Consider the following 13,531-nt stretch of genomic DNA (forward strand, 5'->3'; position numbering starts at 1 on the left):
TTCATCAGTCTGTACATTTAAAATTAGTGCACATTATTGTGTAAATTTTAATATTATACCTTTCTTCCAGGACTGGGGATTTTACCTAGTGCTCTACCACTGAGCTGTATCCCCAGTCCTCTTTTTTTTTTATTCTTTTTTCACGTTTTTGTTTAAAAAATTTTTTGAGACAGGGTCTCGTGTAGCCCATGCTAGCCTTGAACTACATAGCTAAGGATGACCTTGCATTCCTGATCCTACACCATCCAGTCTACACCTTCCAAGCGCTTGGGTTGTATTTGGGTACCATCATGCCTGGCCTTTGTTTCTTCATCTTGAGACAGAATTTCTCTAAATTGCCAGTGGTATCCTGGAGCTTACTCTGTAGCCAAGGCAGGCTTTGAACTTGGGACACATTTGCTTCAGCTTCCTGAGTGTTTGGTATTACAGATTTGTACTATCAGATCTGTCTCACTGGACTGCTTTTGTCGGTTCCTTTCATCTTCCCCTTGATGACTTCCATCTTTCCGTTCTGTGGGAGCCCACAACTGACTCAGTTTCCCAGTTTGAATCTGAAGCCTATTCTGAGTCAATAGAGTTCAAGCTTGCTTGCTCCAGAGCCGTGAGAAAGTCCTGATTAGCCTGCAAAGTCTCCTTGAAGGGCTGTGAGAAAGTCCTGATTAGCCCATGGGAAGGAACATACTATCTAGCTAGACCCAGGCTGTTAATACCAGCCGGAGGCACACTGAGATAGAAAAAGAAACTGCCTGCTCCTTGACGCAAGGCAGGATAGATAGTGGCTGAATGCCTGTGCTGTGCATTGTTCTACCTCTGTCCTTCAAAACTGCATATAAGCTGACTGTGAAATAAACTCAGGGCTGTCTGGCATTGACCGGCAGTCCTCTCGACTCTTTCCTGTCTTCCTCATTGTCTCTACAATCCACATGCCCTTGCCCAGCTACCCAGCTAACTGGTCAGCAGGCTCCTTTCTCCATCCCTCTCTCTATTTCTTATGTATTTTCTTTTTTTGGGGGGGAATGATATACCAGGCACTGATACTGATTTTATCTGGAATCCTGGAAAATCCAGTGTTCACATAGCCCTCATGATGAAAATGTGGAGGACAGTTATTGCAGGAAATAAGATGAAAGAAGTCTGGGGTGAAAGGATGACTCCCGGAGAGAATATTTATTCCTGTTCCTTCCACTTTGATGCTGGGCCCTCACTTTTCTTGTGGCAATTCTCTACAACCTGGTCTTTGGGGTCAGAAAGATTTTCATCTGAGTTCCTGCTGTGCCATTTACTAACTGCTTGACACTGAAAAACCTACTTAACTTCTGTCTTAGCTGCCGTTGTTGCTTAGTTTTCGAGACAAGATCTCTCGCGCTATGGCCCAGGCTGGCCTGGAAGTCACAGAGATCTGCCTGCCTCTATTTCCTGAGTGGTGGGACTAAAGACATGTGCCGCTACAAGTCTCTCCTTAGACTTCTTATTTAGAGCACCAGTACTACAATTGCTACCTCCCTGGCTGTTTAAAGAATTAAGCAATATAATATAAGTAAAAAGCTTTGTTTACTGAGAAGCCACTTTATTCTGATTGGTTCTTTTATTTTCCTAGGTGGTTGAGAACCTTTAATCTTTGGTGACATCTGGCTCTCCATTGGACAACAAAATGCTATTATACTGACTGCTGCAGGTAAGAAGAAGAATTATACTTGCAATGTGATGTTTAAATCTATCATTGAGATCATTTTTATTTGTTTTTGAGACCATGTTTTTAATGTATTCCATGTGATCTCCAAACTCCCTATGTAGCTAAAGATGTCCTTGAACTTCTTATTCTCCTACCAATAGGGAAACTCAAAGGAGGATCAGGACCCCAAGACCAAGTTCTCAGCACAAAGGAGATTTATTTGCCCCAGAGGGACAGAGAGCAGGGATAAGGAACAAAGACGGGAAATAGAGAAAGAGGGAGAAGGGGAAGAGAAAAGGGGGAACGAAGAAAAGGGGTAAGGGAGAGGGGCATGGGTATTTGTCCTGGAGGGACAAAGGACTGGCTTTGGATAGAGAGGAGACAGGCTTGGTCCATAGGCAAATGATGGTTTATAAAGGTGTTAGGACGAGGTGTTTAATTTTACCTGGGCATGTTAATTAGGTGAGCCAAAGAGGGCTTCTGATTGCTGGACTTCAGTACTTTGATAGCTGGACCTTGGTGGTCAGTCTGAGAGGGAAGAAGTGGCCAAATAAGGGACTAGACCTTGATGGGTAGCTTTAGAAATGTAATCTAACGGTTATAGCCAGACAGAGGGAATTGGGGAGACGGGCAAGGCTTGTGGGAGCCACAAGCTCGAGTGGGCTAGTGTCCCTTTATGCCTCTGCTCTTCAAGTCCTGGGATTGCAGGCCTATATAGCCATTCTCGGCAGTACATACCACACATCCCTTCTTTCCTTCCTACCTTCCCTCCTTCTTTGCCTCTCTCTCTCCCTCCATCCTCTCTTTGTTTTGCTTTTTTTGAGATGAGTTTCATATAGCTCAGGCTGGCCTGGAACTTCCCACATAACCAAAGATGACCTCAAACTCCTGATCGTCCCACTTTTACCCCTTGAGTACAGGGATTGCAGACAGGCATTACGATGCCTGGTGCAAGCCAATTTCTTCCTAAATAAGCAGTCCTGGGTGGTCAGATTGAAACCATTATTTGTTGCTATTCTGTTACAAAATTGAAGACAGGAAGGACATTTTGGCTTCCTGAAGCTCTCAGCTGAGCAAGCGACAGGCCTGGCCTGTCTATCTTACTGTGTACAGGTATAATAAGACAGTGCAGAAACGTTAGTAAATAAAATGTCTTGTGGTTTTTCCTCTCCCCTCCAGACTTTCCCAGGTGACCCATTTCTACCACATAGAAATGATGGGCAGGGTCAATCAGAACACAAGGCCTGTTTGTTTCCTCCTTGCTGACCCATTTTTGAGAGTATTTTATGCGGTACAATTTAGTTGACATCAGAATTGTCTCCTCCAGAGGAGGTTCAGGGGAAATAGAACTGGCTGCTCTGTGTCAGACTTGGGACCAGGGTTTGTTTTCATACAGAGACTGGAAGGCACGCTGTACAGCAAAAGTCACTATTGACGTTTGGAGTTGAGGAAAGTTGCCTTGAAAAGGGAGGACTGATTTCTAGGCAGACACTTGCTTGTGCGACAAAAGCAGTGCTCTCTATCGGCAGCCACCGCTTTGTCTGGCTTTTCTGTGTATTAATGCTGACGTGTCTTTCCCTGTCTCAGTTCCACTGTAGTCAACAGCGGAGGTGTTTTCCTGCAACTGAAAACCGTTCCGCTTAACCACAGAAGTAATCAGTCACCAAAGGCTCATACTCTCTAAACCACCCTATGACCCCATAGCCACCTACCTACACATCTGTTTGTTCATTCATTTCATAGAGGTTTATGGACACCTGGACCAGATACTAGGCATCATGTGGGCTGAGGTGTAGGAACCTCAGAGTTGAACAGGATTTATCTTGCGCAAATGAAGCAAGTTCCCTTTCGGGACCTCTTATAAGTCAACAGTTTTATAGTTGGGGTAGAAAGTGAGGAGAGTTTCAGAAGGAAGAAAAGCATATATTGAACATGGATTGTATCCTATTCATGAGATCCGGGAAAACTGATTAACTGCTGAGGAGATTGTGGACTCTCAGCTGCAAGCATCGTAGGGACTTCCCCAGAGGTGGGACTCTGAGGGACTAAGGCCTGGGTTTGTCCCCTTCTCCTCGTCCTCTGTATGCCCCAGATGGTGATGATGGGATCTAGATAAAGGTGCTTTGCGGTGTCTGTTTCCTGTCTCCCATGCTATAGGGATAGCTTGTTCATCTGGGATGGTCAGACTTGAGTTTCTTGCCACTTCAGAGGTGCCCTCAGGGTTGGGTCTCCCTTCCTAGCACGAGGCACAGTGAAGCAAGTATGAATAACCATTATGACCTAGGTTAAACATGTGCTTTGCACACAATTGTCTCTCGAAATGTCTTCTCTGCATTCAGTCTTTTCTCTGCTTTACACACCACACTTCTAGAAGTTCAAAGGCTTCCCCAAACCACTGATAAACAGTTGAGGAATTGCCCATATCTGGGCTTAGAAAAGTTTACATAGCAAATTCCTTTAAGGCAGATGGAGAGATAGCCATTTTTCCTGGCTTTATTAAGAGGTTGTATTGTTCTGATCTTTTAAAATCACTGTGCTCTATAGCAGTTTATGAAAACACAGGACTACAGAGAGATAAAAATGAACTAGGGGAAATTGCTGTTGACGTCTTGGCATGTTTTCTCTAGTTTGTAAAAAAAAAAATCGTGATCTTAAATCTCTCTTTCAAAAACTGGCATTATAGCCTGTGTGTTTTTCTGCTGACTAGTTTTAATGTCAACTTGAGACAAGCTAAAGTCACCAGAGAGGAGGGAACCTCAGATAAGGAAATGATGCCTCCTGAGGGCATAGTAACACAAGACTTTAATCCCAGGAGGATCTATGTGAGTTTGAGGCCAGCCTGGTCTAAAAAGCGAGTTCCAGTACATACAGAGCTACATAGTAAGACCCTGTCTTGAATGAACAACAACGAAAGTGTCTGCATAAGATCAGGTTACAGGCAAAGCTGTGGAGTGTTTTCTTAATTAGTTATTGATGGGGGAGGACCCAGCCCATTGTGGGTGGTGTCATCCCTGGGCTGCTGGTCCTGGGTTCTATAAGAGAGCAGGCTGAGGGCTGGAGAGATGGCTCAGTGATTAAGAGCCCTGGCTGCTCTTGCAGAGGTCCTGAGTTCAATTCCCAGCAACCACATGGTGGTTTACAACCATCTGTAATGAGATCTGGCGCCCTCTTCTGGCCAGCAGGCAGAACACCTATACATAATAAATATTTTTTAAAAAGAAAAGAAAGCAGGCTGAGTGAGCTGTAGGGAGCAAGCCAGTAAGCAGCACCCCTCCATGGCCCCTGCATCAGCTCCTGCCTCCAGGTTCCTGCCCTGTTTGAGTTCCTGTGCTGGCTTCCTGCAGTGATGGACTATGGTGTGGAAGTGTAAGCCAAATAAACCCTTTCCTCCCCAACTTGCTTTTGGTCATGATATTTCATCACAGCAATGGTAACCTTAACTTTTCATGAACATTTGCCTTTAAATTTGCATGTTTTTCCAATTATTGCCACAAGCAGGTTCAGCACCTTAGCCAGGAAACCCCCTCTAACCACTCCTGCCCTCTGTTCCCTGCCTCTAATAGGGCTCCCTAGCTGTTCCTTTATAATGGCTCCCTATGCAATAAGGAGGCCTTTAAAACCATTTTTAGTAAAGACATTTAATTTCTCGAGGCCCTAGTTTCCTTATGGATCTATAAAGTACCACTTTTTTGGACTGTTCTGATTAACTGAGAAAATTCCAATAAATCCATGCTGGTGGCTGACGTATGGGATGTGCTCTACAAGTCTCACGATTGCCTGAGAAATGACTTAAGTGAAGAATATGAATTGAATGGGTAAACCAGGACAAAGCTGAGAAATGCTGATTAATCATGACACCGAAAGAAGACTTCTTCGGAACCCACTTGCTCTATGGACTTTGGACTACAGGGGCAGACACCAAGTGAAACTTGAATCCACCTTAGAAAATATTTCACATTACAGTATTTTTTTTAATTTGGTGCTGAGGCTCGAACCCAAGGCCTCACACCTGCTGAGCATGCACTACCACCAACATACACTCTACCACTAAGCTACACTAGACCTCACATTTTTTTCATTCATTCATTCAATCAATCACTCATTCATTCATTCATTCACTTATTGCTGGACCGGTGATCAGACCCAGGGCCTCCTGCATGCTAGGCAAACAACCTGAGATTAGTCATTAAAAACATTTGAGTGCAAGCAGAAAAGCAGGAAACGCAAGGGAAACTGGTGTTTGACACTGTCTCAAGTGCTTCATTCATTCACCCAGGGTTTCCCATTCAACTTACACACCCCTGCTGTGAAGAAGAGTCCGCATGCTAACTTTACTGATCATCAAGCTGACCCTTTCCCAAAGCTTTCAGAAGTCACAGAACCGCTAGGAGGCCAAAGCTTTATGTAAAACTCAATGTTTTCTTAATAAGTTCAATTGCATTGTATGGATGTGCCCGTTTGCTTCTGCCCTCACTTATACATACACATTTCAGTTGTTTTCAGTTTGGGACAATTACGAATGGCAATAAGTATAAAAGGCGCTCTCTCTCTCTCTCTCTCTCTCTCTCTCTCTCTCTCTCTCTCTCTCTCTGTGTGTGTGTGTGTGTGTGTGTTTGTATCATAAGCTTTCATCTACCTTCCCTGAAGATAGTCCTGTTGGATCATAGAACAAACATATGTTTATCTAGAGCTGATTTTAAAGAATTGAGTCTTCAGCTAGGGTGTGCGTAGTGGCTCACACCTTTTATCCCAGGACTTGGGAGGGAGAGGTAGGTGGATCTCTATGAGTTCCGGGCCAGCATGGTCCATAGAGAGGTCTTGTTTTAAAAAAAAAAAAATGGAGTCTTAGCTGGGCGGTGGTGGCACAGGCCTTTAATCCCAGCACTTGGGAGGCAGAGCCAGGCAGATCTCTGTGAGTTCAAGGCCAGCTTGGTCTACAGATCGAGATTCAGGACAGGCACCAAAACTAAACAGAGAAACCCTGTTTGGGGGGGGGGGCGGTGGAGTCTTACCCTTCAGTCTCCTGCCTTACCTGGATTTTAGGTAAATTAAATTTCTCCACAAAATGGAAACTATACATGCTCTATAGATCTATAGGACATTGGAAAATACAATGCAGATATGGTGGTGCAAACCTGTATTTCTAGCACACAGGTGGCTGAAGCAGAAAAGTCATGAGTTTGAGTACAACCTCAGCTACAGAGTTCCAGGACAGCTGGAGCTACATATGAAACCCTGTCTCAAAAAAAAAAAAAAAAAAAAAACAAGGAACAGGGGAAGGGCTTGAGATGGTCCAGCCTGTAAAGGAACTTGCCACCAAGCCTGATGACTGTGGTACTGTGTTTGAAAACAACCACAGGGTGGAAGGAGAGAACAGACATGGCATGTATGTACACAGTCCCTCCAATAAATAAGGCAATAAGAAGTTTACAAAACAAAATGTTAGTCAGACATGGTAGTGCATGCCTTTGATCGCAGAACTCAGGAAGCAGAGGCAGGCAGATTTCTGTAAATTTGAGGCCAATCTGGTATACATAGTGAGCTCCAGGACAGCCAGAATTACATAGTGAGATACTGTCTCTAAATAAATAAATAGTCAGACATGATGGTACACACCTATCAATCCTAGCTCTTGGGAATTAGAGACAGGAGGATCACTACCAAGTGCATTATGAGTTAAAGCTAGCTGAGACTATGTGAGACATCTCAAGAGAAAGAGAGAGAGAGGAGAGAGAGAGAGAGAGAGAGAGAGAGAGAGAGAGAGAGAGAGAGAGAGAGAGAGAGAGAGAAGAAAATCCAAGGGGGAAAATACAAAAAAAAAAAGAAGAATATTAATACTCCTATACTCCTATAACAGGGCTCAAAAAATTCTCTTTTCTTTTTGGGATTTGGTGTTGATTACTGGCTGTCTTGAGACTGCAGAATCCTAGCTAGAGATTTTCTGGAAAATTAATCGAGCAGACTGTCAAGCATAAAATCAATTTGCAAATCCATGGAGATGCTCTCTATGGAAGAATCAGAGCTCCACATACTTTGAGGCTCAGTTCACCCAGAGCCTCTAATCAGGCCCAGAAAGGCAAACAACCGCCAGCCTTTCTGAGCTTTCTTCCCACACAGCACAGGAGACAAAGGAACACAACAGTCTTCTGCTCTGGCAACTCAGCTTGTGCCCATTAAGAGAACAATGCTTAGCTCACATCATAATGCGTGCTGCATTTATTCTTCTCTGGCAACTCAGTGTATACCTAGTGGGAGAAAAAAAAATGCATAGATCACATTATAACATGTACTGTGTTCACACAAAGGAATACAATGCAGTCATTAAATATGATTATGTCATCCTATAGTTAACAATAGTAAAGTGTGATCAGGAGCTAATTTTAGGACATAGGTTCCTTTAATGGTCAAGATAATTGGTGCTGGGACAAGATAATCTGGATGTGATGCTTGGCTGCAAACCTAGCTTTCTAACCTTAAACAAAGACAGCTTTGCTGTACCTCCATTTTGTCATCTTGAAAAGGAGATAAAAATAATCTCCCACTTATTAGGCAGCTTTGAAGATTAAACAAAACACTATGCCACTTAGAAAACCCTTAGGAAAAGTAAAATGTGGCTTATAGTAAATTTGCCATTGACAACCTGACAATCAGAATTACCCAGTCAGTTCTCCAGTCGTCCCACAACCTGCTCTCACCCTTCCACTCACTGAACCTTCTCCATTCTCTTCCAACTTCCAATGGCTCGCCTTCCCTTTGTCTCTAGGTGCATGTGACCACAGCCATTTGCATAAAAAAGAATGGTTGTGCAGTGTCAGAAAGGAGCTCCCTCTCATCTTCCCTAAAGCAAGCAAAAATGGTACAGATGCTCGAGCAGCCTTATGAGGAGTCTCTCAGTTACAGTCGATGCCCTTGCCTACGTTTTAGGTCCCAGATCCTCCTCTTTTTAGGTGTACACTGTAGTGTAATCCTTTTCTCTGTTAGACTACTCACTCCCAACAGATGCTTACTTGTAATCTTTACACAGCCATACATTTCTCCCTATTAAAAAGGGCTGCTCTCTAGCACTTGGGAGGTGGGGGAAGACAATCTGGAGCTCCAGGTCATCTCTGGCTATTTAATATGTTTGAGGTCAGCCTGAGCTCTATGAAAGTCATTGTCATCGTCATCATCATCATCATCACAATGATGAAGATGATGATGATATATCTTGACCTCTCATCAAATTCCTGTTACACTATTGCATTCTCTTTACGAACAAACTGTTTCAAATAGTTGCCTATAATCATTTTTTTCTAGTTTGTTGGATACTCCTATCAGCTAGCCATACCTCAATTCACTCCAACCTAGATTTCTACCCATCATCCCACAAAAATAGATCTGGCACTGTGCATGGTACCTCACGCCTATAATCCCAGCACTCAAGAAGCTGGAACAGGAGGATTGCCATAAATACAGATAAACCTGGGCTACATAATGAGCTCCAAGCCAGTTTTGACTGTGGAGTAAGATCTTTTCTCAAAGAAAGAAAAAGGGAAAGAAAGAAAGAAAGAAAGAAAGAAAGAAAGAAAGAAAGAAAGAAAGAAAGAAAGAAAGAAAGAAAGAAAGAAAAGGAAAGAAAGAGAGAAGAAAGAAAGAAAGAAAGAAAGAAAGAAAGAAAGAAAGAAAGAAAGAAAGAAAGAAAGAAAGAAAGAAAAGAAAGAAAGAAAAACAAGCCAGACCTTACGGCCTCCATATTCACCAGCCCCTATTTCTCCTATCAGTGGCTTCACTGATTGAAGCCTCTCCTAATATTGTTTTTTTAAAAGAAGTTTCTAGGTGCTCTTTCCCTGTCTCCCTTGTATGCAGGTCCTCCTTTATTCCACATAAAAGGGTTGCTGCTAGTTCTGAAGGCTATCTGTCGTCTACAGTCTCACTCTGTCACTAGCTGACTTAACCTGTGGTTTCAGTTAACACCACCTGAATACAAATAGCTCCCGCTTTACACCTCCAGTCTACAGACTCCTCCTGAGCTCTAGACCTGTCTGTGCAACTATCCATATGGCTTCTCTTAGGTACATTCAAAGGCACCTGCAATACAACATATCTAAGGCCAATCTCATACTCTTCATCCCTGAATTTGGTATCGATTTTTCTGACCAGTACCTCAAACCAAATAAAGATCCAGGTGTATAAACAAGAAACTAAGAAATTGCCTTCCTTTTTGAGTTCTCTTTCCTCCTCCTCCTCCTTCCAGAAAGAGTCTCATGTAGTCCAGGCTCCCTCAAACTCACTTGTGGAGGCCCAAATTAGTCAGGGTCCAAGAATCTGAGCTTTACCCAACAGGGCAGCATAATGGGATGATTTGACTATGTGTGTGGTTACCAGGTGTTTGGAAGGGTCTACACTTGGCTGTGTGGTGTGCTTTGATCTAGCAAGGGGGAAGTCTTTTGTGCCCCACCCCTTGGTATTGTTATAAAAAGCCTTTTTGAATAAACAGAAAAGGCCATTGGGTATTGACCCAGGTCCTCCTGAAGCTATCCTGTATTTCTGTCTTTCTCATCAGCTAGATCTCTCTTTCTATCTAATATTTTCTTATCCCTCTCTCCTCCTCATAGGAACCCTGGAAAAGGTAGGAGCTGGCCTCCCACACTCACTATATATGCAAGGACAGCCTTGAGTTTCTGAGCCTCCTGCCTCACCCTACCAAGTGCAGAATTAGAGACATGCATCTCCATGCCCCGTTGAGAAACTGTCCTTGACTCCTTACCAATGTTCAGTAGGAACCTCCAGCTCCCTCCTGCACTGAGAAGCTCCATTCTTGTCTCTCCAAACCCCACCCACTCAGAGAATCTCCAAACAAAGGGGAGGCCCCCAAAAGCCCACTTCTACATTCTTGGTGGCTTTGGCAGCTTCGTCCTCTGAAATTTCCAGCTGCCCAAGTCCCCACCTAAAGCGTTCAGCTTTTAACCATACTTGGGCACAAAACCAGCTTGCGGTAGACACATCATCACCCCTCGCCTACAACCTATATAATCTCCCTGCTTTCATTTATAGATACAGCTTCTCTGGCCTCCATCTCTGGGGCATTGCTTTGCTCAAATAAACCTGTTGTCATATTTTTTTTTTTCAATTTGGCTTGATCTGACTTATTGTATTCGGTGGAGAAACCTATTATCGGGGAACAGAAAAACCTATTAACCCCCTCACTTTCCCTATAAGTTATAGAGAGAAGAAACCAAAGTGATCTTTTTCTTCTTCTCTAGTTGACAGAATCTTTTTGTAGTTCCACAAGTATAAGCAATTTCTTCATAAAAAGCCATCAGTAGCCGGGTGGTGGCGCACGCCTTTAATCCCAGCACTTGGGAGGCAGTGGCAGGCGGATCTCTGTGAGTTTGAGGCCAGCCTGGTCTACAGAGTGAGTTCCAGGACAGCAAGGACTAAACAGAGAAACCCTGTCTCAAAAAAAAAAAAAAACCATCAGTAATGTTAGTATTCCAACCTGCCCCTTTGATACCGGTCCAGCGTCCTGACATAAAGTTCCCTTTAAAAAAAGAAAACTCCCCCTCCCCCTTCTTTCTCTCTATTCCCACGAAGTGCGCTCTCTCTCTCTCTCTCTCTCTCTCTCTCTCTCTCTCTCTCTCTCTCTCTCTCTCTCTCCTGTCTCTCTTTCTCTCTTTCTATCTGTCTTCCCCTCTTTCTCTCTCCCCTCCATCAAATAAAACTGTTCACTGAGTGCTGTCTGCATGACATCTCTGTCTCTCACCCGCGGGGAGGCATCTTGGCTCTACCTGCCAAAGCCTCCCTCGTGCATAAACAAGTACTGCAGCAGGCATCAGCTGGGTCTTCTCTACAATTCTAACAATTCCTACTTTGAAAATAGGATCAGATCTCACAGGGGGAGGGTTCAGTTTCAGAAGAATCCCCCCACCTCCCCTACACCTCAGATGCCATAATTTTGTAGAGATTTCATTATGTAAGTATGATCAACCATCTTTGGCCCTCCAGATCACCTTAACCTTCAACTCCTCTTCCCGTCTCAGAGGTTGGGGGTGGGCCTGAAACTTCCAACCATCTTATTGTACCTTAGTCTTAAATTTTATTTTATTTACTACTATGGGTAGGCAGTTGTCACAGTGCACATTTGAAGATCAGAGGACAGCTCTGTGGAGTCAATTCTCTGTTTCCAACTTTTATGTGGGTTCTGGAGCTCAAACTGAGGTCGCCAGGTTTGCAGGCCTCCCATTGTGAAGCTACTATGGAGCCCCACATACCAATCATCCTCATAGGAGCAGGAGACATTCATTCTAAACAATTCCAAGGGTTTTAGGAGTTGTGTCAGGAAACAGGAGTGAATACTGCCATTTGTCTTATCCAAAACTTATGTTGAAATTTAACTGCCATTCTAACAGTATTAAGTAGCAGAAGAGCAGGGTGCTGTGGTACATGCCCTTAATCCCAGCACTTGGGAGACAGAGGCAAGTAGATCTCTGAGTTCAAGGATACCCTGGTCTACAATGAATAATGAGTTCCAGGACAGCCAGAGGTATGTAGAAAGACCCTGTCTCAAAAAAACAAAGAAAGAAAGAAAGAAAGAAAGAAAGAAAGAAAGAAAGAAAGAGAGAGAGAGAGAGAGAGAGAGAGAGAGAGAGAGAAGAAAGAAAGAAAGAAAGAAAGAAAGAAAGAAAGAAAGAAAGAAAGAAAGAAAGAAAGAAAGAAAGAAAGAAAGAAAGAAAGAAAAAAAAGGAAGGAAGGAAGGAAGGAAGGAAGGAAGGAAGGAAGGAAGGAAGGAAGGAAGGAAGGAAGGAAGAGAAGTAACAGAGAGATCCAAGGTTCAAAGACAATCTCAGCTACCTATAGAGAGTCTGAGGCCAGACTGGGCTACATAAATCATGCCTCAACAACAACAAAAAGGTAGAGTATTTAAGAAAAACATTAGGTGGGTATCAACACACAGGTAGATGAAAGTAATGGGTGTTCTGAACTCTCCCACTCTGCATAATGTCTGGGTCTCTGTATTTGTTCCCATCTGCTGCAGGAAGAAGCTTCTCTGATGATGGCTGAGAAAGGCACTGATCTATGGGTAGAGCAGAAAGTCATTAGGAGTAATTTTATTGTTGTTTTTGGTGGGGGGGTTTGTTTTTGTTTTTTTGTTTGTTTGTTTATTTGTTTATTTGTTTGTTTGGTTTTTTTTGAGACAGGGTTTTTCTGTGTAGCTTTGGAGCCTGTCCTGGAACTCACTCTGTAGACCAGGCTGGCCTGGAACTCACAGAGATCCGCCTACCTCTGTCTCCCAAGTGTTGGGATTAAAGGCCTATGCCACCACCACCCGGCTGTTTTTTTTTGTTTGTTTGTTTGTTTGTTTGTAAGGAGACAGGGTTTCTCTTTGTAGCCTTGGCTGTCCTGGAACTCTGTGGACCAGGCTGACCTCAGACTCAGAGATCTGCCTGCCTCTGCCTCCCAAGTGCTGGGATTAAAGGCGTGCGCCACCACTGCCTCACTATTGTTATGGGGTTTTTTTTAGTAGAACAGTACCATTTGGTTTTACCCTAGGTCTCTGGGCTATCTAGTCTCAGGTTCTCGGTCTCCTATGCAGTATCGAGTATGGAGTTCATCTCCTGGAGCGGGCCTTGGGTCAAATCAGATCTTGGTTGGTGACTCCCACAAGCTTTGTGCCACCATTGCACTAGCAGATCTTGCAGGCAGAACATCATTGTAGACCAAAGAGTTCGTGGCTGGGTGGATGTTTACATTTCTCTTTTGGTAATTGTGCAGAGTATCTTCCCGTACCACAGAGGCTAGCATGTAGGGGTGAAGCTCTATGTGGACACCAGCTCAGCTTCTCCACGTACAGTGAGTTGTGTAGGTGATATCTTCATCAAT

This window comes from Peromyscus maniculatus, chromosome X (assembly GCF_049852395.1).
Source record: "Peromyscus maniculatus bairdii isolate BWxNUB_F1_BW_parent chromosome X, HU_Pman_BW_mat_3.1, whole genome shotgun sequence".
NCBI lineage: Eukaryota > Metazoa > Chordata > Mammalia > Rodentia > Cricetidae > Peromyscus > Peromyscus maniculatus.